At 46.3% G+C, this 25,942-nt stretch overlaps 1 protein-coding gene across 2 annotated transcripts in view; it reads right to left on the bottom strand.

Annotated features, from left to right (window-relative positions):
- The window catches only part of LOC138467526 (zinc finger protein 84-like), a 453,354-nt gene that overhangs the window by 342,901 nt on the left and 84,511 nt on the right, over positions 1 to 25,942 (bottom strand). The gene's annotated exons all lie outside the window — the stretch shown is intronic.

Raw genomic sequence — 25,942 nt, 5'->3', positions numbered from 1 at the left:
CCCTTCAATCGGGAATTCTACAGGGCTGCCCGCTCTCGCCCCTACTATATGCCCTGCCCATCGAGCCCCTAGCAATAAGAATGCGCATAGATCTAAATTGGGCAGGCATTAACCAAGGAACGGAGGAACACCGGGTATCACTCTACGCGGACAACCTCCTACTATATATCAGTAAGACCCCGTCAACCCTGCCCTACATTAAGTCCCTACTGCAAGACATAGGCCCCGATGGTGGGATACAAAGTAAACTGGAATAAGTCAGAGGTGATGCCCCTGAGAGTAGATGTGCCCTGGGACTCGGGCGGCATCACACCATTCACTCTCCAACTCCAGTCCATGAAATAACTAGGGAGACGCATAAGCGCCTCGGTAGCAGACCTTCGTGACCTCAACTACCCACAGCATCAAGGCATATCTAGAGGTGGTACACCCTGGCGCTGTACCTGACCGGGAGGATAAATGCTGTAAAGATTAATTTTTCCCCTAAATTGATATATTTAACCATGAGGCTCCTGATCGGCCCAACCTCAAGCATGCTTAAAGAACTAGACGCAGCCATCATCAAATTCATCTGGTGAGGGGAAAAAAGCCAGAATCCGCCTCCCTACTCTACAAGTGAGCAAGGCTAATGGGGGGCTGGCAGCCCCCTCACTGAAGGCCTATTATCAGGCGGCCCAAATAAGCCAGATGAAACGATGGTTAAACGCGAGCGATGACACCAGCTGGCGAATCATAGAAATAGCCATGATGGCCTTCTAACACCCATAGAGATAATGGCCACACCACCACACAAGCTCCCGCCGACACTCAAAACACACCCAACAATAGGACTGACTATCCAACAATGGCACAGACTCCAAGCAATGGAAGGGGCACAAACCAAAGTATCACCGGCACCACCATCCCACAATGAATGGGTCACCACCCTCTCCAAGACGTGTAGACTCTAACAGGCAGCCTTCAAGAGACAGTCAAGGCTCAACCGTACAAGGGGGGACCGATTGTGGGAGCTTTTGGACCCATACATCTGACAGAAGAGGGCTCACGCAAAGACTCTGATTCACCTCACGTCACAACACAGCTGAGAGAGCAACCTGGCACCGCGGACCGCACACGTCAACCACGGCCAGAATAGGAGCATGTCCCGGGGAATGCAGGAAGGTGGGGGGGGCGAGGGGGATATCACAGTACAAATATATGTTGAAAATATGTATATTGTGTTACTAATCCTACAAGCTTCAGAGTCTTTCAAGCTCGAGTCGTATTAAACCACTTGTAACTGTGATTAAATTCAATAAAGAGTTGGGGGAAAAAAACCATGACAGGCTAGAACATCCCTTTCTATATACTAGCCAAAAACTGTTTCCCAGGCAAAATAACTATTCTGTGACCGAACTAAAGGCTTTAGCGATCAAGTGGACCATCATACATCTCAATTATTACTTATTGGGCCAAAAATTTAGATTGATCACAGACCACTCTCCCCTCATATGCATCAGTCAAAGGAAAGAGTCCAACGCAACGGTTATGCAGTGGTTCTTGGACTTGCAACCCTATTGCTTCTCAGTGGAACATCGAAAGGGCAAAGAACAAGGAAATGTAGATTTCCTTTCGAGGTTACCTTGTGAAGCAATTCAGTCCAAACCACATAGGGGAAGGGTTTGTGAGAAACCCGATGGTGTTCTCCCACCTACTCCCTCAGGATCTTCCATTCAGGTGGGCAGAGAAGGGCCATACCTTTTGGATCCCAACCTTGGGGGTGGACAAGTGACGGAGGATCACCCGAAAGGAGGGTCACAAGGGATTGGGAGGAGGCTACCTAAGGGCTAGACATGGTATTCCCCCCATTCCCAATAATACCCCAACCCACTCTCTCTCAGCCTCCATGGGGTATTTTCAATCTCACCCCATCTCCCCCGTCCCATTTCAAAACAAATACTGAGACGAGGATGAGGCAACTAAGATCAGTGAAGATTACCAATAGAAACAACATGGGGAAAGTAAGAGAAACCTACTTTAGAAAGATCTCAAGTTGTCCCACTAATAGAGTCAGGCAGGCTCAGTCATTTAATAATAACCACTCACACCCGACACCACTTGACAGTTTTTTCAACTATAAAACATGTGGTTTTTCACAAGAAGGAGAGCAAGCTGGGGATGCAGTACGAATCAGAGAAGCCAGGGAGCAGAGAGCAGCAGGAGTTGAAGCAAGGACGAGAACAGCCTGCTAAGGCGCTGGCCCGGTGCTTGAGGGGCTGCAGCGTAGCTAGGGAGCCGTGCCTCCAAGGAGCCGGAGTAAGGCAGCCTGTCTCCTGCTGGTGGCGTTCGACGCAATGCTCGTTCCCTTGGGACGTGTGCCGGTCCCAAGGATGTCTATGGGGCAGGTGGCGAGTCCCTGACCTCAACCCTGTGTATGCAGAGGAACCGCTTATCAAAGCGGCATTTGTAAGATGCGGGAAAAAGCGCAGTTTAAAGCGCCACGGAACGGAAAACGAGATAAAGTGTACAAAGGGCAGAAAAGCGCAAGAAATAAGCTGAATCAAAGCAACAGAAAAGGAGAAAGTTGCTCTAGCGGCACAGAAAGAAAGCAAAGTGAAAGAAAGACTGTTACAGAGTGCAAATCGTGCACCGTAAAGAGTGGACAGGATGTCAAGTGTGTAGGAGGCACAAGAAAGAAACTGACAGGTGCAAGGGTGCACGTTAAGGGGAAAGAAAGTATGTAAGGTGCGCAAGAGGCACAGTAAGAAGTAAAAGGGAGGTGCAAACGTGCACAAGGAAGAAGTAAAGAAGAACAAGAAGGGGTGTAGGGAGCACCTGAAGGTGAAAGGTTTAGAAAAGGAACAAGGAATAAAGAGGGGTTACAGACCGGATTGGTCACACCTAGGAGGAGCAAAGAAGCTGAACTTGTGTTCGAAACAGAAAGATGCCCAAGCTTGGGGAAGGGAACCCTCAGAGGCCTAAGTCAAGTTGGAGTCTTGTTGTTTTGTGGTGTTGAAAGGATTAAAGCTTGGGGAAGGGAATCCCAAGAAGATTCAAAAGGAACTGTTATATTTCTGTTGTGGTGTTTGGAACTTGAACAAGTTGAAGCTTGGGGAAGGGAACCCTATGGAACAAAAGACACAAAGTTTTTGAGAACATTGCAAGGGCTATGGAGGAGGTCTAATGAACAGCCCCTTTTGATTGAACTCATGTTTGTGACATTAACCAAACTAAACCTGGTGAGAAGACCACTTGAAACCAACCTTGGTTAACCATTTTCTGTTGACCCACTGTTTTTCCTTTTTAAAGACTTCCCATCACATTTTTGTAAAAAAGGGCAAGCATAGGTTTAGACTCAGAAAGAGTTTTATTTTTGACTATTAGACATCAACTGCCTTTAGAAACATCAGTTGAGGAACTATCCCTTTAGAGTTAGGGCCAATTGGGCATTACAACAACCCAGGAACCTTTGTAAATAAAGTTTTGAAATTAACATCCTCGAGTCTGTGTCTCCCTGTATACCATTCCTGTATCACAACACACCTCCAAGTGCCTGGTATACTATTCTCCTGCCAGGGCTTTCTTATATGACTTAGATAGTCCTGGTATATTCTCTTGCCAGGGCTTCTCTCTCTGGACCTGAATCTGCCTGGTATATGGTCTTGCCAGGGCTCTTCTCATGTATGCACTTTGCACATTTACAAACTTGACAGTCACTTTTCTTGGCTTTGTTCTGGCTCTTTAAATAATATTCAATAGCACTTCTGTCTTGTATATTGCATTCATCGTTATGTGCTTTTGGCATGCTTGCCAATGCGCCCTGGTTTCCCTGCTTTCCTTGGGTGGATTCACCGGTTTGATGGCGCGTACAGGTACTCCTGCGGTATGCATGCGGCAGCTTTTTTGTCGTTCTGCTCCTTTCTGCCACCTCCACGCTGTAGCCTCTGTCTCGGTCGTGGCTCCTGCTCACTTGCTCGGCATCCCTCCAGGCTCTGGTGGTGTGAAAGCTGTTATACGGTGTCTGCGGACACTATGGAGTCCCTCTCCTGCTTCGGGCATCTCTGCAGCATACTGTAGATTTCTGACCGCTTCCCTCCGTCTCCTTGATGAGCCAGTCTCCACGGACCACGTACCAGCGCTGCAGTCCTTCGGTCAATACCGAGAGGACTCTAGTTCTGCAGCCAGCGTCCGATTGTCAGCTGGTTTGCCAGTTTAAATCTCCCAGCATCAGGTAAATTCTCGCAACAATTAGAGCGCAGCTTGCACTCTTGGCCTTCATTGATCGGCATTGCACGGTTCATCTTTTTTGTCACAGTACTTTCACATTTAGGAAAATAGAAGTCAGTTCTTGATAACCTGTAGGCAAAGTCTTGCAAAGTGTTCTGAGTGATCTTGAAAGTCAAATCAGTTCTTGGTGCAGGGAATGGGAAGATGTTTTCAGGAGTCTCCCAAGGTGGGAAGGGGGGGTATGACAATAGGCCATAAAGGCATGGGGATTGGATGGGGCTCCAACAAAAGGAAAAGGGGGTTTTGTCTCATCTGAGGATGTCATGCCATTCCCCCGAGGGTTGCCTCCCTCCATGTGATCCTCCATCATATAGCTACCCCCAGGGTCAGGATCAACTACTGGCTGCTGTCCCGTGGCCGAATGGGGAGAGAACCACCGACTGGGAAAGGAGTGATGACACCATGGGATTCATCACAGCTATCGGACTTGCATAGTACTTCCTTTTGTACTAGTCCAGAAGGTAAGTAGGACAAACATTACACTTGTTCGTTTTTGCCTGTACATGCCTAATGCAAAAAGGATCCAAATATCACTCCCATTATATTAAATACACTTTGTTGTTTATTGTTCTCAATTTGCCAGCATTCCCATCCTCTCTGAAAAGATGTCCGGGTTTGTATTTAAGTCATTCTTGTTTGTCCATTAGTGGGTTTATCATCAGACAAGTAAAATTTAAGATATGTAATTCTCTGTAAATTCATATTCTTGATATCACAAACTGAAGCATTTAAGTTTTCATATTTCATATCCCCCTCATGGGGTTTCCTCTTCCTCCAATTCTCTCTACACATTGCTCCCTATGTTTGGCCCTTATGTCCTACACTCATCTGATTCAATCCCCACCTCTTTTCCTCCTCCACAAATTCCTTTCACTTTTACCATCCTTCTCCCACTTTGAACTCTGCGCTCCTGTGCCCTCTTCATCCTCTACCCACAACATCCCTAATGACTTGACAACGCAGTCAAAATTGAAGGAAATATTGAAACATCGATCTGAATGCCAGAAAGTGCAGCACTGTTGATTGGTCCTCAGGTCACACTTCAATAGATACATTGGGCCTCATTACGACCCGGCGGTAAGGGTTTACTGCCTTACCACCCAATTACGAGGTCCCTTTGCGGGTCCCTACCGTAACCGCTGGTTTCACTGCCGTTATGGCTACATCGCATGGAGGAAGGGTATGTGAGAAACCTGAAGGTCTCTCCCTAGCTAGCTCCTGGGGATCTGTCATCCAGGTGGCCAGGACACGGCCATCGCTATTGGATCCAGTTCCTGGCTGGGGGTGGACCAGTGGGGGAGGATCACCTGGATGGGGGGTGGGGGGGAGAGTGGAAGTGGGACACCGACGGGTAAGACGCGGCACCCCTTCCTTATAACACCTTTTCCTCATCCTACCCCATAGGATATTTAGAAGCTCTATCCCTCCACCCAATCCCACAAAGCCTCTGTGAAAGGAATCATAAGACCAGGAACTACAGCCGACGTGTGGTGTAACAGAAGTCAACAGTGCACAGGACCCATCCACACTGATAACTGAGGCAGGGAGACACGCTTGCTACGTTGGTACCGTCCTTGACTCCAGAAACGACAAGGAGTTCAGCACAGCCGGTGAGTCGGAGGGAGAAGCAACAGTAGACCGGATGGTGTTGAGCAAAGGTTGCAAATGGCAACAAGTTATGAACAAAGAACTTTTGTGCTGATGAACTTTTAAAGCACAGGTAAAGACAAGCTGAAGAGTGGTCGGGCACCACGTGGGCATCCATTCTAAAGACTCTGGCTGGTCCCCTTTTCTTGTGAACTTTATAGAACCAAGAGGCCATAGGAAAGGCGGCAGTCATGGAAAGTTAGTGGTCATACAAGGGTAGAGCCAAAATCCCTTGTACAATTGAAAGTCCTTAACCCATTACCAAAGTTTGTACATTGTGAAACAGGCGTTTGTGCCCGGCTGAGGGAAACGCTATGTCAAAGGTGAATGTGTGAAGCCTAACTGGGAGCTAAGGTGAAGCCCGACTGGGACCTAAAAGAAAGCCTGACTGAGGCTTAAGAGAAAGCCTGACCGGGGGCCGGAAAAAGCCAAGGGAAGTAAATCCCCACAAGGTGTTACAACCAAGTGGACTGTGTTAAGCTGGCAAATGTGAACCCAGCTGAGGGATACCCGCGAATGAGAACAAAACATAACACCCCATAAACATTGTGTTGACAAGTGCGAACCCAGCTGACGTATTTCCACAATGAACGGTTGTTTAAAGGGACATTGAGACTCTTGAATGTTACAAGTTACTGATATCTTGAACGAAAGGCTTTAGTGAACCGAGTAATGGAGCCCAACGTTGTAAAATAATCAGAGTCGGTTGAGGGGGATCCACGGGTGAAGGGAAATCACCTGACAGGAAGATTACTGAAAGGAACTTTTGTTTTGTTATTTATAGCACATCAGGCCCTCTGAATTAAGAGACCTGGTGTAAAAGATACTTGGCCACAGAAGGCCCTGATATTTTGGAAACAAACTAAGCTTGTGCTGGAGAAGCCCAGGAGTGTGTGGTGCTCGAGAGTCCCGCCTTGTCCCATGCTAAAAACATGGCGAAGGGAGACACCAGTTATACCATCCTGACTTATCATTTTGTGAATACTTCTTTCTTTTCTGATGAACATTATCCCACAATATTTTGTAACACAGTGGTAAGGATTGACAATCTTTTTTAAAAAATTTTTTTAGTATATGCCCTTTTTATTTGACAAGACGCCACTAGGACTGCCTTATTATTATTTGATGGTCATAGCTTGCACCCATCTTAGATTTAGATTAGGTGTTTTTCTCACCCATTTATACAGTTTAATAAACACCCTTGAACTGTGATCACTTGTGTCTGTCTTTACTGTTGCCACCATGAGTTCTTTACAGTCCCCACAACACAAGAGCTCCTAGGGAAAGTGTGTTTTGCTCCCTTATGGGTACATAAACTCCAGCTACCGACTTCCAGGTGGGATATTAGTACGCAGTCTCTGCTGGCCTTCCAGATTGATAATGTTTGAATTTCCAGTTTAACCCTGTGACGAATGAGCAAGCACAATTTTTGGGGGGGGAATTACTCATCCCAAGAACATTTAAAAAATATTGGTAGAAATGCAGGACTTCTAAAGCATGATTTTCCTACAGATAAGAGCTGGAGGTATATCTACCACCTTTCTGCTAAAAAACAGCAAAATTGGCAGAATTACCGTTGGCGGTAGTTCCACCGAAATCTTCATGGAGTGCAATGGACTCCAATTAATGGGGACTAACACTGCCTACCACCACTTGTAATCTGGCAGTTATTCTGCCCAACCATGTTGCGGTTAATGGGAATTGAGTATGCATCTCTGTGGATTTACCATTGAGATACCAACAAACTCATAATGAGGCCGTTAGGACCGTCACAATGAACACAATACATTTAAAACTGATGCTCAATATGCATCTTAACACAATCAATTTTCCAACAATAAACTTCCTTCTGAATGAAGAATTTATAAGGATATACCTTAAATTAAAAGTTCAAATATTAATACAATGTTTATAAAGTGGAGGTATTATCCTCGAGATCATAAGTATACAGCTTCCTGAGTTGAAGTGCCTTTCAAATAAAAGAATTAAGTGCCAAGGTTATTCATTCTTCTTGTAATAAGCAGTATACTAATGCCGGCCAAAACTGATAGAACCCCCTGGATTTTAAAATAGGAATGAGGGTTATTTAGCGAATTAGTATATAAATGACAAAACAATAAAAAACTACCCTTAGTCAATATCATTGGGCATGAAGGGCAGGCTTCTGATTCAATTCCCAACCACTGCCGTTTCCCAATTACAGAGTTCAAGGGGAGAAGGTTAAACCATAGCCGGACAAAGCATAAGCATTAGGAGATGCCTATACACCACTTAAGATATAGATCCAGTTTTCTGGGTGATGTAATTACCAGTTGTGCCCTATTTGAAAATGTACCAATTTCTATCAATTGCCTTTGTCCCACTGAAGGCACACCCCTGAACGCTCACACCAGAATAAATACAACTGCCAGGGTAAAAGGCCCAAGACACTGCTTGCAAGGATAACAAGTATTTATTTCGACAAAATATAAGTGCATCAGCAAAGCACTCTGCCGTCGCCGAATGTTTTGCGCTTTGTAGACATGTGCGGCACATAAGCCCAAAAGACGTCACTGATGATGTAATCATATACAGTACAATTCTACAATACTAATTGGAGTAGTCGTATACATGTAGCGCCTGCTCCATATTGTATACCAGGCCATTGGTCAGTCTTCATTGGTCCGTCTTCATCTGTCCATCTTCGTCCATGTTGGCGTAACTGGGCTCGTCACCCACAGTGAAGCTGGCCTAAATATTATAGCTAACAATGTTATTGTATCGTTGTAACAATGCACCTGGCAGATACAGGGATGCGACCTGGAAATCTGATAGGACCACACTGCGGTAGAACCGTCCCGGTTCTAACCCATTGACGTGGACCAGCCTTACCACCACTAGCTCTTTGTGTCATTTGTCACCATTGGAACTCGGGCACCTGTATGAGATTGGTGGCGCCATACACACATTGAGTGTACATTTCCTAGTAGATGGGGTCTTTCCATTCACCCCCAGATGAAGATTGGATTGGGCTACTACCTAATCAGACACATCGCACATATTTCGTGTTCCCTATAAAATACTTATCGTCCTGATGAAGGATGCTTACTTTCTACACCAGTGTGGGTGACAAGACGGCCGAAACACACTGTGTCAACCTTTCTATACAGCGACCATCAGCACTGCTTAAATCAGAGCAGGCCCTACACAACGAAGAAAATGAACTGTAAACAGGACTCTGCATAATATCAGTGTCTATATCATGTGTCTAAAAAAAGTTATATGTTTTTACTAGTGTATGAAATACTTGATGTTGGCCTTCTGGCTGGCCAAATGAATGTGTATAAATGTATTGTATATACATGTGTTTGAAAAGAAAGAGTTACACAAGATTTGTTGGCACCTAAAACTCAAACAGATGTGTTTTATGAGAAATCAAACATTTCCATGGTTCTGGCATCAAACAGAGTGAAAAGGAGGGGAGTGTGACAAATATAGCCTTAACTATTTTCATTTTGTTTATTCAAGATACAGGGATGAGTCCAGTGGGAGAGCCGAGGTCACACTAACTAACATGCTCCACTCACTCCAAGACATATCATCAACTCCCAAGGTCCTCCACCTCTGTTTTAGGCTATAATTTGACTCCACACTGCACCTCGCGGCACAAATCACGTGACCCATTTCTGAAGGAGCGATAGCCTTGCCTTCAGATCTTAGTGATCGATCAAGGGGCGTAAAGGTTTTATGGTCGATGGTCTGGGTTTGGATGGTGCTGTGGCATCCGCGGGTCTCAGGAGGAAAGCATTGCGAAGCTGTATTTCCTATGTGGGGATCGTTGGGGGCAGGAGGGCCTTGCTATCGATTCCATGGGATAGTACTGCCAAGAGGCACTCTGCTCCCTTCTCATGACATTGCAAGGCGCATTCTTCCCAGGGCGCGAGTGCCTGTAACTTCTTGGACAATGGAGGATTGTATGGATCCCTGAAACATGGCCAGGGTGGGGGTGGTGGCCGCACTCATGAAAGGGATCTAATACTAACATGTAATGTTTGCAGCAGCTGGGCCTAAATTCTAAGATGGCTGCCGTTTGCCAAGTTAGCGTTCATATCCGCATCTACTACGGTGACTGTGCACCCTCCTTTGTGTACACCCCTCTCCCCCCTGCTCCCTGGATGTGCTCTCTTAGCCTTCATTTCTCATTCAGTATTGCCTAGGGAGGTGGGAAGACCATCTCTCCTTTCCAACACCAGGCAAAAGTTACATAGCAGAACCTTCTCCTTCTCCTTGCTCTGATCATCTACCGGGTGTGGGTATTTGAACCAGTGGCTGGCATTTATGGCTCTTAGGATGACGTTTACATGCATAAGACATCTAATTTTAAATGCTCTAGCATGGGAAAGAACATCAGCGGCTATGTGTTTAGACAAGCTTTCTTCCATATTCTCCCATGTTGCAAGCCATATCAGCACTGGAGCTATCTGATGGGAATCTTCAATGAGGGTAGCCCAAACTCAGTATGTGCAGAAAAGTTGGGGGAACTCTGCAGAAGACTCAAAATGGATCTACAGCAATTATTTTCTACTCACCTGCAGTTTGCGAGCTTAGCTCCACCTTCCAAATCTCATCCCCATAAAGAGCAATCACACAGGTCTTAGTATTGCAAATCTTAAGAATTATTGCCAGTGGATGTACTCTTATGGACATCCCAAATTGATGAATCCCTGCTGTGGCCCGAGGCATGTTGATGGCTTGATTTTCATTGTTGTGATTACCATCGCCATTTTCAGAAAAACGAATTCCTAGGTAGTCAAGGTGTTGCACTTTATCCAGCTGAGATCCATTCACAAAAAAGCTTTTGTGCCTTGCCCATTATTAGTATTGCTCACTTAGTTAGTTAGTAATATTCTGAGGGTCATAAACTCTGTACAGTCGTTAAACAATTTTTGAAGAGCTCCAAGTGTATGTGCCAAGAGGAAAACATCACTGGCATAAGCCAGCATAGGGACCCTTCTTCTTAACCTAGGTACATCGGGAGTGGACTGTTCTAAAAATTGGCTGGAGTGCGACTGTTTACAAATTATATAAAATCGAAGCAAGAACACACCCCTGGCAAAGACTCCTCTGGGTACCAAAAGAGGATTTGCAGATCCCTCTGCCCCCACCACCACAATGAGCTCCATTCATAATAGCACAGGCTCTGTGCTATTATGAAATACAATTATTCTCTGGGAATCCCATATCTAAAAGGATTGACTGTAGCTGTTCGCTGTTCTCAGTCCACCAAGTTAAAAACAGTAGACCGGTCCATGAAAGCCAAATAAATTGTATCGTCCTTTAGAGTTGCATGGTTAGAGGTCAATAGCATAAAGTGTAGGTTGTGGTTTAGTGTTCCCAGTTCTTGCCTGAACCCCAGGTTGTGTGTCCCCATACTATTATCAAAAGCCACCCAATCTACTAAGTAGCCTCATTGTACACTCCCCCGAATTTTCGAATAGAAGTCCAAAAGTCATATTGGGCAATAGGATTTTGGTAGCGACCTATCTCCCTTGTTATAGACAAGGAAGAAAATTTGCTGCGCACTACGATTGAGGGATTGTGCAGCTCCTAACAACTGCATTAAGCAGAATGCAAAGAATGGGAGCCCAATGCTCTATGTTGGTATTAAGCAGATTGGAATTTATAAAACCCGGGCCCGGGGACTTTACTAGGCTTCTGGGTTTTAACTGCCTTCAAGATATTCAGGTAAGTTAGTCCTATATCCAAGTCATCCCTCAGACATTTAATTTATAGGAACGAGTATCTGAATTTTGTTCATTAGCTTTTAAAAATATATCTCTGAAGGACGAAACTCACAACGAGGTTGCTATAGCAGTGGTATTCAAACCTTTTTATACTAAGCCCTCTCTTTAGTAAAAATATTGCTTTTGCCCACCCCCCGCCCCCTCTCTAAAACCAGGTAGAACTGCTATATTTTATATTGAAAGCAGTTACTGTAATTCTTTTTAAAGAGCTAATTCCCCCATGCAACCAGTTTGAGTTCTTGTTTCAGGGTAGAGCGGACACTTTTGTAATAGCTCCTCCAATACTTGGGCTGGGCACTAAGTGCGTCCCAGAGAACCTCCCTTGTTACTTTATATTTGCTATCAATCCAGCCCTTCCCCCAATGTTTCTGGGTCACCTTTTCTGTCAATCTTGAGGCAATGGCCTTTGCCAGTTCTTCGTATACAAAATCCAAATTCTTTGGCATATTTTCTTCATTTGGCCATTGAGCTTTACTTCCCTCACACTGTTATCCTAGAGGTACTTGATGTACAACTTGTCCCAACAAATCCTTCTACGGTTTGACGATAGGAGTCTTCCAGATACCTATAAAGTGGATTCTCTTTAGTTTCTAAATCAACAATCCAGCCATAAGGGGTTATGGTCACTCTCATACCGATGCAGAACTTCCATATCTACCATTCTGTGCCTATGCTGAAGATTATTAGGAAGTAATCAGTGAGACACCCAGGTGGCCTATATATGTTTCTCTCACATGAAATAATGGATTTTACAGCTGTACAGCACAGAAGACTCTGTATTCAAATGTTCATTTCCTTAGTATTAGTATGAAAACTCAAGTATGTTAGAATAAGCAGAAAGCAGCCATCCAATTATGTGAATGTTGATTTATTTTTGTCGCAGCCGACATATGTTTCGACCATTCGGTCATCCTCAAGGCAGATGCGTATGGGGATAAATCCCTAATAGATTCTCTTTCTGATAGTGGTGTACTGCCCAAGTCACTAATCCTGAGAATGGTTCTTGTAATATGATCAGGAACCTCCTGTGTAGTTTCTGCTGCATTTGACTACCTATAATTTGCGAACGTTGAGCGCAGCCCAACATGTCATTCCCCTTCTCATATGTTTTCACATGTTTCTCTCACAGGGGAATCTGATGGCACACTACCGTTTACCAGCCACAACTGGTGTTCCACTAAAAGAAAATTAAATAGGTGGCCCTTAGGGCAACCATTTGACCTGGAGGTCACAATAGGTGGTATATCCAATGCTTAACCTTCTCCTGTTTAGGATTAAGGTGTAAAATCTCAAACATATTTCAAAAAGCTTAATTGGGGTCACAGCATCCTTCTTTCGCTGTGCACTATAAAGGTAAACCAATACCAACGATTACAGAGAGGATGTCCTCACTAGGACAGAAAAACACCCTTACAAATCATCTTTAGTCCCGTAGGAACATACATAAGTTGCTAGCCCACCTCAGGAGCGCCCACGTGGGTAGAGGTAGTTTGAGGCATACCTTACAAATAAGAGACAGCCAATTAAGTACTAATTCATATGTATTCAATAAGTAGATGTGTCCCCTAACCAATCCCTCCCGTCAATAGGTTTTACAGTTGCCATGTAGGATGACAGTCATAAATGATGCATATTGGGTTATAAAACCTCTGTGTAATCAAGTTTGTATGTGAGTGTGCAAGCATCAGTCTGATGTCTGCCAGTTTGCCATGCTTTATTAAATTGAGAATAAAGTAGTACGTTGCTATATTCTTTGAGTCTGTCTGGTTATTTTGGTCTGAGATCATTATTGGCAATTCCATCTAGCACAAAAGATGCTTCAAGGTGCTAGAGCACATTTGGTAACAGTGTGGATGGTTCAGGTCTAATCGACGTAGGCCCAGATTCAGACCTCCGGATGCTCGACTGCTCCCACCATTAGCCAGTAGACTGCAGAGCTTCCTGTGGAGAATGTTGTGCAAAAGCACAAGTAAGAAGATACGATGAGAAGTGTATTGGTGGGGTTCGAGAAAGAGAAGAGTGAGAAAAGAAGAGAAAGAATGAGAATCCAAGCGAAGGGAAGAATGAAGAAGGTGCGAGGCAAAGAAAGAAAAGCAGAGGTTAGAAGAGAAGATATGAGTTAGAAGCACAAAGTATGTATGTAGGTTGCAAAGAAAACGAGGGGAAGATGAATTTGAGGGAGAAGGGAAGAACAAATTAACAGAAGTAGGGACTAAAAGATGACGAGATAGAGTATTTATGTCATAGAAGCAAAGTGATGATTGAAGCACAAGAACGATTTGGGGGAAGAGAGAGGGTCACAACAGCCTCGCTGGGAGCTGCAAGGAATACCAAGAACACCAACATGGGCTGATGAGCGAGATACAAGAGGTAAAGAATTGGTGATTAATACAGACAACTGAGGGATAAAGAAGTGTATAAAGCCCAAAAGAACGTAGAAGGATCTCCATCAAGGGAAACTGGAGGAAGGCTATATGACGTCATAAGACACAAGCCCAGACCGCCGTCTTTAAGTAGACTAGATTGTGATGATGTGGAAAAGGATAACAGTTATACAAGCTGGGCAAAATAATGTCAAACGAAGAAAGGGAAGAAAACTATAGAGTGCATGCAGATTTGAAAAGAATCAAGTGTAGGAAAATGATCAGATTTAGAGGACTCCCAAAGAAAAAACACCAGAATAGACACCATATATGTAGAGACCACAAACGCGATTGCACAGTACAAGGGATGTATGCCTGAAGTGTAGGCAGATATGATTACGAACCAGAATGTTCACAATTTCCATTATTAGGGAAAGGGGGAGGACGACCACAATATATTCCGTGGACACAAATGGATAAAGACAATACAAGTCATTGTTACTTAGCTGTAACTGTATTTCTCCAGCATTGGTATCTTTCATAGAATTACATGCTTGAATATTCCCCGTCGTCAATAATAAAAATAAATATATAAAACTTCTTCATTATAGGACGGTGAAACACAGCTCAGGATGAAGGGAATCCAGAGGGCCAGGATGAGTCCCCAAGGGGGAGGAGGGTGGGGGTTCTGGTAAGCCAATAACAGAAGACGTCCTTAGAAGTCTCTTCCAAGACTTTGGGGAAAAAATTACAGGCAAGGTGGAGAGCCAACTAGAGAGGATCAGTGAGGACTGGGCTTCCTAACTCCACGAGGTGAAATGCGACATCAGTAAACTGGAGGAAAGAGCTGATACGAATGAGATGGCCTTGCAGGAACTAGCCGAGGACGCAAGGAAAACGGAGGTCCTATTGGAGAAGCTAGCTACGGCCACCTACAACCTAGAAATCCAAGCTGAAGACTTGGAGAACAGGTCCAGGAGATCGAATGTGAGGATAAAAGGCCTGACAGAGGACGTCCAAGATAAAGACCTCAAGGCAGCGGTCAAGCAATTTTTCATGGACCTGGTGGAGCTGGAGGGGGACTCCGAGCTTAAGTTGGACAGGGTACACAAGTTGGGCAAGAAGAGAAAAGAGCCCGCAGCTAGACCAAGGGATATGATGGCGGCCCTCCACTAATATGGCCAGAAAGAAGAGACTCCGAGCAGCGAGAAGAGTGAAACAGTTGAGCTACAATGGATCAGAGATCCAGCTCTATCAGGATCTGTCCCAAACAACACGGATCAAGATGAGGATGATGATGGGCCCCTGTGGTCCGGTTTCTGACGGAAAAGAACATTAGATACCGATGGAACTTCCTGTTCGGCCTTGTGTTCGAGTGGGAGGGAAAACAACACTGGGTCGCAACTAGCAATGAGGGAGCGAGTATTCTGGGCATAGAGGAGGAAGCAGCAGAGACCCATGAACCAGGATCAAGAGCATCAGGCACAAAGAAACCACAAAAGTAAGGCGCAAGAACAACAAGAGGGTCTGAGAGGTCCAGACCCAACATAAGAATCCAGGGGAAGCCGGGATATCAAGAAGCGAAAGCCAGGGAGGGTAAGCACCAAGATATAAACTAAGGGGGATGAGGAAGGTGGGAATTGGGATCTAGATCTGGCCAGGGGAGAGCCCGCAGGGGATAAGCCTAGGGAATCGAAGGGGCTCAATACCCGAGGAACCACATTGGGAGCGGCTAGAGGCCGATTGAGCCCACCCAGAGGGGTTGGAGGGGGGACAAGGTAGGGGGTTTTGGGACGGTGAGCCATCCGATCAACTAAGGGACAAAGGGCTCAATCCAGGGACCAGAATGGAGTTGGTCAAGACCAGTAAATTGATTATTAGGTCGCTGAACGTTAGGGGCCTCAACTCCGCGTTGAAAAGGAAAAAAACTCAAGAGGCTCCTACAGAGGGAAAACCAAACATTCTAACACTTCAAGAGACACACATACAAACGAGGGACACACACAACCTTAAAATCCAGGGGTACAACTAAATTCTTCAAGCAAACGAGGGTAGGAAGAAAGGGGGTGTGGCTCTGGCGATTAGGACTTCCCTCGATCTGAGACCAACAGACTGGGAAAACGACAATAGTGGTATTTAACTGCTAGAAATAGAATCAAGAGGGGAGACGTACACCATAGCAACCATATACGCCCCCAATTCGGGGCAGGACAAATGTATGCAGCATAAGGTAGCCAAACTGGAAGGTTTTGCTAAGGGCCCGATCATCCTAACAGGGGACCTACACATGGCTTGAGACCCAGGAGTGGATAGAAGTACGGGGAGGGCGGGATCACAGTGCAAACCCTGAAAAGAAATGAAGGATAAGTTGGAAGGCCTGGCTCTTGTAGACACCTGGAGGGAAAAAAGGGTGACGCCAAAGGGTACACATTCTTCTTCCATGTCCACATGTACTCGTCAAGGATCGACTATGTGTAGATATTGCGGGGCCTGTTGGGTGCAGTAAACGAGATGGACGTAGTGGCAATAAGCATCTTAGACCACACACCCATTACAATTACAGTAAAAAGAAGGGCCCAAGCTCAGAGGATCTGGAGGTGGAAATATCCGGCCCACATAGTCAAAGAGTGCCCAGTACGGGATGAGATAAGAAAGGATATCAAGGAATATTTTCTCCGTAATAAACCAGGGGATACAAGCCAAAACTCAAGGTGGGATGCCTTCAAGGCAACAATCAGAGGTAAGCTCATTGCAGCCAAGGCCAGGAGGGACAGGGAAAAGAGGCAGGTAGAAGAAGAGCTAGAAAGCAAATTGAAACAGGTAATGTCAAGAATGGGGCCATGGTCCAGCAGGGAGACAAGGAGGAAATTCAGGGCAATAAAGGGCCAACTAGAGGTGCTACAGACGAGGAACGCAGAACGGGCACTGCACCACCTCAGCCACAAATATTACATAAAAGCTAATAAAGCCAACAGGTTGCTAGCTAGGCTCCTAAGAAAAGAGGAAAGGGAAATGACCATTACCAAAATCAAAATGAGCAAAGGGGGAGAGTATACCTATCAGTCGGAGATACAAAGATAATTTACAGATTTCTATACAGATCTGTATAGATCCGAAAAGCCCGAAGAGCAGTCCCAAGCAATTATATGGAGAACATCCACCTCCCAAACCTAACAAGAGAGGAAGCACAAGAACTTGACCAAGCTATAACGGGCCAGGAAGTACGCAGGGCAATTAACTCGATGCCCGCAAATAAAGCACCAGGCCCGGACGGCTTTACGGCCGACTTCTATAAGACCTTTCGTTTAAATCCCCTCTACCTAGTCCAACTATTTAATGAATTTGCGATACAAGGGAGAATAACTCCATTGATGGAGGAAGCTAAGGTGATCCTCCTACCAAAACCAGGTAAAGACCCAGAATGTTTCAAGTTCTATAGGCTGATAGTGCTCATAAACATTGACGCGAAGATATTTACGAAAATACTTGCTACTAGGATAGATCTCTAACTCCCGAAATTGATCGGAACAGACCAATCGGGTTTCATTCGCGGCAGACAAACTGGGTATAAAACTAGAAGGGTTTTACACCTAGTAGAAAAGGTCAACATAGAAAAGCGCTTATTGTCGCGTTAGACGCAGAGAAATCGTTCGACAGGGTGGAGTGGCATTTTATATTTGCCACCATGAAGAAAATGGGCTTCAGGGAGAATATGTTGGCAGTGATGGAGGCAAACTACTCCAACCCTTCCCTTCTGCTATTGGTAAACGGGCAACTATCAGGGGCAATCAAGGTGTCTAGAGGTACTTAACAGCGCTGTCCCTATCCCCCCTGCTCTACGCAATACACCTGGAACCACTGTTGGCCAACTCCGTGCCTCAGATGACTTACAGGGCATCCCGTTTGAAGGGCAGCCCCACAGGGCCCCCACAGACCTCCTGCTGACTTTAACGGACCTGGATAGGTCCCTTAGGGCATTAGAGAGGGAACTGGGGAAGTTCAGAGAGGTGGCCGGCCAAAAGATCAACACCACCAAATCGGAAGCCCTCCACCTAACGCTAAACGGGGAAGATTGGGAGATCAAAAAAGCATTCCACTATGGCTGGGTGACCACAGCGATAAAATGCCTGGGGATAAATATTACCAAAGACAATTGAGTCAATGTACTCTGAAAACTACCTGCACTTACAATCCCACATTAAACAGCTGCTACAGGGGTGGAGTCCACTAAGGATCTATTGGTTGGGGAGGATAAATGTGAGCAAGATGGTCATTCTCCCAAAAATCTTATACTATTTTACGGCAATACCAATAAAAGTCCCCAAACCATTCTTTAGAGGGATCCAAAGGCTCATAGGGAACTTCATATGGAACAACAAAAAACCTTGAGTGGCTAGAAGCCTGTTGCAAATGCCAAGAAATCGGGGGGTCCTGGGCGTACCGGACATTAGAGCACATTGCCTGGCTGCCCACGCAAGAGTATTAAGAGACTGGCTGACAAATGGCAGATACAAAAAGTGGAGAAAAATGGAAGAGACGCTAGCCGGAGGGCACCTTGACACAGTCTTGTGGAAACCCAAGGGAGACCGCCCCAAAAATCAATACAAAAGCACGATAGGAACACTAGTGTGCGACACCTGGGACGAGCTAATAATCAGACCGAGCATCACCTCCTTCCCGTCGCCCTTCACTCCAATCTTGTATAACCCGCAATTCACACCAGGCGAAGAGGGGAGGGGTTTTACCGGATGGGAACAGGGGGGCTGCCTCAAGGTAAGAGATATGTTCGAGGGAGAGGAAATTAAATCTTTCAACCAATGTAAAGCTGACTTTTCCCTAGGGGAGGAAGAGAGATTCTGATACACTCAACTGCGCCATTGGGTACTCCAACCAGACATCAAGAGAGCAGCACTAAGGCCCCTCACGCCGTTTGAAAAACTCCTTATGGGAAACACAGGGGATAAGAATATAATGGACACCCTCTACAAGTGTATAAAACAGTACGAAGAAGCAGCCCCATTCGATACAAGAACTTATGGGACGAGGCGGTGAGCCACCGGATAGAAGATTCTGAGTGGTCCCAAGTCTGGGGTAACATTCCAAAACTGGCAAGATCCATCCAAATACAGGAATTCTGGACCAAACTACTGTGCCAATGGCATATCACACGGCGTGCCTTGAGCAAGCGCTTCCCGAAAGCAAGGAAGGAATGCTTGAGGGAATGTGGCGAAGCTGGGACCTGGCGACATGTATGTGGGACTGCCCCCGAATCCGGGCCTACTTGGACATAATTGTGGAGGCAATCGAGGAGATGATGGGGTGAGTTGTAATGAGTGTCAGGGTGGAGCACTTCCAGGCCTGCCTAAGTGGAACAATTGAGTCTCTTCCATTGAATGACCAGAAGAAAATCTATCTGATATTGATACTCTCAGGGGCCCTGGTTATCGCCCAGAAATGGAAGTCGAAAGACCCTCCCATGGAACTTGAATGGGTGAGCAAAATCTGGCAGTTCAGAGTAATGGAATGGGTAACCTATAGTCTACAGGGGAAGCATCAGGGCTTCCAAGCGGACTGGGACTTGGTACTGAACTTCCTTCAAAGAGCCTCCAGAGGAGCATTGTGCCCAAAGAAAATTAAACTGATGGGACTGGTGTGAGAGGGAGATGGGGAGAATGGTCTCCGCACAGGGGGCCCTCGAGGCAACAAAAGACTTGTACTGGGAAGTTGCTTGGACAACAACTATTCAGGGGACGTAGAACCTTTGTGCTGAGTTTGGATGGGGCAATGGGGGTTTGTTGTTTAATGTTGTTGGAAATCTTCAATAAAAATGTATGTAAAAAAAAAAAAAGAAAAACGTCTTCTTTAGGAGGAAAAAGCTACACCCATAGAACCCCCTTGGGCCTATGCAGCCCTTCAATTTTAGGCCCCAACCAATGAGGTGGCAGGGCTTACGCTCCCCCCCAGTCAGCGATCTTCAGATGTTGAACCAAGAAGGCTAGTAACTGATGAGTGACTGTAGAGGGAGCAGCCTCTCCCCAGGGGAGGAGGGCGGGCGCATTTGAATCTATGAAAGATACCAATGCTGGAGAAAGACAGTTACAGGTAAGTAACTAAGACTTCTCCAGCATTGGATCTTTCACAGATTTGCATGCTTGAATAGAATACCAAGCAGTTATTTACAATCCAACATGTCTGATAGCTGGAAGGTTGCACCTGTATGTGCATGTGCTATATATACACAGCATGTGTAATATACTTATAGCGTGCAAAGGAAGGTTACCAGAAAATACATGCAATGGGACGGTGGGAACAAACAAGAGTAAAAGTTAAGGAACAAAAGACTGCTCCTATCTTAAGTGACTACGTGCTGGATCACTGCTTGTCCTCCTACGCATTCCATTCTGCTGTCTTCCAAGCAGTAATGCCGGGCAAACGTGCGGAGAGTACTCCAGGTGGCTGCCCGGCAGATGACCTCCCAAGACACTCCTGCCTGCAACGCTGTTGAGGCCGCTCTCCCTCTGGTGGAGTGCGCCATGGCCGTGGCTGGCAGAGGGTTAACTTCTGATTTCGTGACAGCGAGTGATGCAACTGTAGACCCAACGTGCCAGACTTTGTTTTGATATGCATTGACCCTTGGTTCGTCCTGCAAAGGCGACGAAAAGTCTAGATGAAGTTCTGAAATATTTTGTTCTTTCAATGTAAACTTACGTGTCCACGCAACATCTAGTGGATGTAGCATCTGTTCTGCTGCGTTTGTGTGGTTGCCAAAGAAAGTGGGAAAAACAATTATTTCCACTAAAATGGATTCAGATATGACCTTTGGAATGAATTTAGGGTGAGGCTGAAGAATGACCCTGTCCCTGTGAAATATTTGTGAACGGTGGCTCAGTGGACAGCGCTGGAAGTTCCCCAATGCGCCTGGCTGAGGTTACAGTCACCAAGAAGGCGGTTTTCCACATTAAGAACTTAGTGTCACACCTGTGACTTGGTCTATAGCTGCGCTAATTAGAGCGCCTTAAGACTGTGTTAAGACTCCAGGCAGGAGCAATTTCCCTTTGTCTGGGAAAAGAATGCATAAGCCCTTTAATGAAAGCTGTGACCGCCGGTTGTGCCACTAGAGAGTTGATGAGGCCTGGTGGTATAAGCAGAGATGGACTTAGGTGGAAGAAATTGCCAAACCGCTCCTTGCTAGATGTAGAAGGTAAGGTAAAATGTTTTCTGAAGATGCCAAGAGGGGATCTGTGGCAGTATCCAAACACCAGGATATGAACCGTTTCCATTTTTTAGTATATGTCCGCCTGGTGGATGGAGCCCTAGGAACTCGCAGTATGCCCCAGCATTCAGGATCTAGAACAAGGTCGTGGAATTTTCGCCACGGAGGATCCAGGACCAGAGAGATAAGCTGGCCGGGTTATGGGGAAGCAGTTTGCCCCTGTCCTGTGACATGTGCAGGTGAGGCTGGAGGCGAGATGGCTTCTCCAATGCCAGTTGAAGGAGTGCAGGGTGTCAAATCTGGCGTGCCCGCATATGTGTTATCAGTATTATTGTAAAGCGCTGTTCGTTCATCCGGCGCAGCACCCGTGGGATCACAGGTTGCGGAAGGACACTGTTAAGGAATTTCCCCCTCAATTGTATATAAAAAATATAAAAAATAAATACGTGCCCCTGTGAGTATCTCTGTGTATCTGGAAGCAAACTGATTGCACTTCTTGTTTACGTGGGTTGCGAACAGGTCTATGGTGGGTTCCCCACCTGAGGAATAATTTGTTCAGGTCACGGTCGTTGACCTCCCATTCGTGGGATTGAAGGAATTGCCGGCTGAGTTTGTCTGCCAGGGAGATGTTCTGCCCGCATGTGTATCTTGTGGTCTATTGCCCAGTTGCCGAGTTGTTGAGCTTCTATCAAGAGGATGTTGGACCTGGTGCTGCCCAGTTTGTGAGTTCCAGCACATTTATGTGCAGATGGGAGTCTGCTGATGACCATATCGCCCTGGCTTGTAGATTGTTCAGATGGGCCCCCAGCTCAAGAGAGAAGCGTCCGTTTTAAAGAGTAGAGTGAAGTGGACGTGGGTAGCTAGAAGGGTAACCCCAGTGGAAGATTGGATTTGTTTGGCCCACCATTCAAGGCCTTGTGGAAATTTGGACTGAGATGCACGATGTCCTCCCACTATCCGCTGTCTTTAACCCATTGGCTGTCCAGCTTCTCCTAAAGTGGTCTCATCTTCAGTCTGCAATTTGGTACGAGGAAAATACAGGAGAACATCATGCCCAGGAGGGTCTGGTATTGTCCGACAGTGGAGCTTGTTCTCTCTCTAAAGCATGCAATAAGGTTTTGCATTGTGGCCCCTCTGTCTGGAGAGGGACGAACCCTGGGAACTTGACTGTCCAGATCTGCTCCTAGAAAGATTGCGGTCTGTGTGGGCAGCAGTGACGATTTTTCCTCATCGACTGAGAAACCAAGGCCTTGGAGTAGGGTTGCTGTTCTTCCCACTGCCTCTGACGCTGTTTCCAGGGAGCTTCCTTTAACTACCCAGTTGTCTGGTATGGACAAACCTGTACCCCAGAGTGCCTGAGGTGAGCGGCCACTGGGGCCAGGCATTTCGTAAACACTCTGGGTGCGGATGTTAGCCCGAAAGGAAGTACTTTGAACTGGAAATGTTGGTCGCCGACAGTGAACCATCGGTACTGTCTGTGGTACGGATGGATGGGTACATGGAAGTAGGTGTCCTCCAAGTATAGGTTAGTGGGTAAATCGCCCTGGAAGGACAAGTTGAAGGGAGGTAATCTTGAATTTTAGACAAACTTGTTGATGGCCCGTAGATCTAGTATTGGGCCCCACTGCCCATTTTTCTTTTTTGCTAGAAAAAAGTGGGAATAGAATCCCTTCCCCCATTGTAGAGGTGGTACCCACTCTATGGCGCCCTTTTGTAAAAGCTTGGCAGCTTCTACCCTTAGCTGTTTCAGCCGGAGGATGTTTTTTCTTGGCGGTGGGCGAGAGAGGTCATTGAAGAAAATCTGTGTTATGTCCCCCTTTTATTACTTAAAGCACCCATGTGTCCGATGTTATGGTGTACCAATGATTGAGGTGCAGTGAGACGCGTACTCCAACTGGGGTGTGATGTGGAAGGCGCACCAAGTACGAGTCAGTTCTTCTTGGTCTAGTTCCTGCCATGGATTGAACCCATTTTGCCACGTTGGTTGTGGTACCTGGTGGAACCTTATTGGTATCTACCTCCCGTTTGGAATGAGGTAGAAGAGGACGCTTGACCCTGGAACGACCTGCCCTATGACCTGTACTTGGAGCTGGCACCTTAAAAGGTGCGAAAGGGACTGCGATCCTTGGCCTTTAAAGAACAAATCCCAGAGCGGTCTCCGTGTCGGCTTTTATGCCTTTCAAATTTTCATCTATTTTCTTGCGCAATGGGTCGTGCCCATCAAATGGCATGTCTATGATCTGAGCCTGTACCTCTGGCGTGTAACTTTTTTGCCTTCATCCAGGCTTGGCATCTCAATACTGTGCTGTGTGTCATCTGTCTGAAACTGCAGTGGGTGGTGTCCACAGAGGTGTCGATCATGTGGTCCGAGACCGCTTCGCCATCTGTGATAATGCCTTTGGCCTCTTCTTGAAACTCCTCTGGGAGGGGTTTAGTGAGATGGAACATACAGAGCCAGAATGCTCTATCCAGCCTTGCCACCATGGCCATTGCGTTACTGGCCCACACCGTCAACGATTCCGCCATTGAGAGCTTGCGCCCCATCGCTTCTAGTTTACGGCCCTCCTTATTGGGCGGAGCTGTGAGAGTAGAGGCTGGGTTTTGCAGTATTTTCCTTGACGCCACTGTGATGACAGAGTCAGGTTAAGGATGTCCCCTGAGACATAATGGAGCACAGTCCGGCGCTTTGTACGTTTTCTCCAGTCTAGTCACCAGAGCTGGAGTAGAAAGAGGAGTGGCCAGGATTTTTTCACCCACGTCCGAAATAGGGTCCAGTACTGGTATTGTGGTGATTGAGCACAGAGACAAAAGAGTCTACACTTAGAGGACTGATGCCTTCTCCTCTGTGGCGACTTGTATTTTGAAGATCTCTGTTGACTTTGCCATGATGAAGTGAAAAGATACAATACCATCCATAGGTGAGGATCCCCCTGGTGAGACATTTCTTCTGCTTCTCAATGAGAATAGAATCCTAATCATCTGGGTCTGTGTCTGGGGTGTCCGGAGGCAGTTTGTCCTCTTCCGGCTCGTCGTCCTGACTTTCGGGGTCGGAGAACTCTCTAAATGGATAATCAGGTTCCCCAGTGTTGTCTACAATGTCGTCCGGTGACCTTGGAGGAGAGGGAGGGAGTCTTTTGTGAGACCTGGGTAATCCGCCATAGCGGGAGCATTGTACTTGGTAGCTGCTGACTGGTGAAGATCACCTTTGAGGAGATGGAGAGGGTCTTCTTTTTTGAGACCTGGGTGATCCGCCATAACAAGAGTATGGTGAAGATCGCAGAGGCGATGGTGATTGATGTGGAGTACGATCTGTAGGAGACCTGCTTCCAGTGCGGGGCACCAGAGATTTGCTCCGCGAAGGTTCACTTACAGGAACTGTGAAAGGGTTTGCCACGTCTTCCATTACCGGTTGCCACTGTGGACTGTGCTCTTTGGGTTGTACTGGCCGTTGTTCCTCGCCCTCTGAGAACTCCTTCTGTAATATGACGTCAGGCAGTTTGTTAGAGGGATGGTACCTTCTAACCCATCTAGTAGTGGTGTATGGATGGTTACAGCTTCCTCTGGCTGTGGAAAAGACTCTATGGCGCCTGACGGTGTTGGGTGAATCGACAATGTTTTGCCCTGCTCTTGGGGGCCCATTGATGGTTTTTCTGTCGACGAGTCCTTCATTGACAGGTCCTTCATCGACAAGGTCTTTTCACCAGTGCCCTTCGTGGGTGGGTTCTTTGTAGACGGTTCTTTTGTCGATGATGGTGACTTCGTCGATGAGGTGGTTGGTTTGACGGTGGCGATGGTTTTTCCATTGACTACGGGTACGTTTTAGTGGACGTCAAGGTTAGTTTAGTCATTAACTGTGTCCCCGTGGACAGCCGTTTCGCTGACAAAGGGGAAGAAAAGAAAAGAAGGAACTTTTACCTTTGTGTAGTTCTACTTCCAGCAGACCTTTAGATACTGGTTCAATTAAGGACTTCCCACTCCTCTTCATGCCCTTGGATGGTAGAGTGACTGCTCCGACAACTGAAGAAGCTCTCCTCTTTGGAGCTTGTTTCTCAGGGTGCCTAGAGGAAGTTGAAGGCACAGTCTTGCTGGATTCCCCCTCAAAGGACATTTGTCTGCTCTCCAGGTGAAGTAGTAGTCTCCCATGCCTGTCCTCCAGAGTTTTCTTGGAAAAGGTTTGACATATTTTACATGACTGGATATCATGTGGATAAAGACAACAGATGCAGAGTTTGTGGGGGTCTCTGATGAAGAGGACCTTTTTACCACACATGGAACAGTCCCCGAAAAGGGAGGTCTTCTCTTTCACACCTTTTACTTGAGTGTCAGCCATGAGGTGAGAGTAAGCAGCCTAAAACACAATGTTTTCAGGTGGCAAAGGTTGGGAATCTGACCTCAAAAGGTTGAACCAGGAAGCCCCACTGATAGGGAAGCTAGAAAAGCTTAAAGTATGACAAACATTTCTAGAATTAGTATGGAAAAAACGAATTTGCTCAGAGAGCTGAAGAGGATTCCCCTGTGCAGCAGACACAGTGAAAAATCTGAAGATGTCGGACTGGGGTGGAGCCTAAGCCCTGCCACCTCATTGGTTGGGGCCTAAAAGGACCAAAGGAGGTGGAGGGACTCCACAAGTGAAGGTCTACACAGGCCCGACGGGCCTCTATGGGTGTAAA

The sequence above is a fragment of the Ambystoma mexicanum genome, chromosome 4q (genome assembly GCF_040938575.1).
Source record: "Ambystoma mexicanum isolate Mex_15411 chromosome 4q, UKY_AmexF1_1, whole genome shotgun sequence".
NCBI classification, from domain to species: domain Eukaryota; kingdom Metazoa; phylum Chordata; class Amphibia; order Caudata; family Ambystomatidae; genus Ambystoma; species Ambystoma mexicanum.
This window is presented reverse-complemented; position numbering and strand designations above follow the sequence as displayed.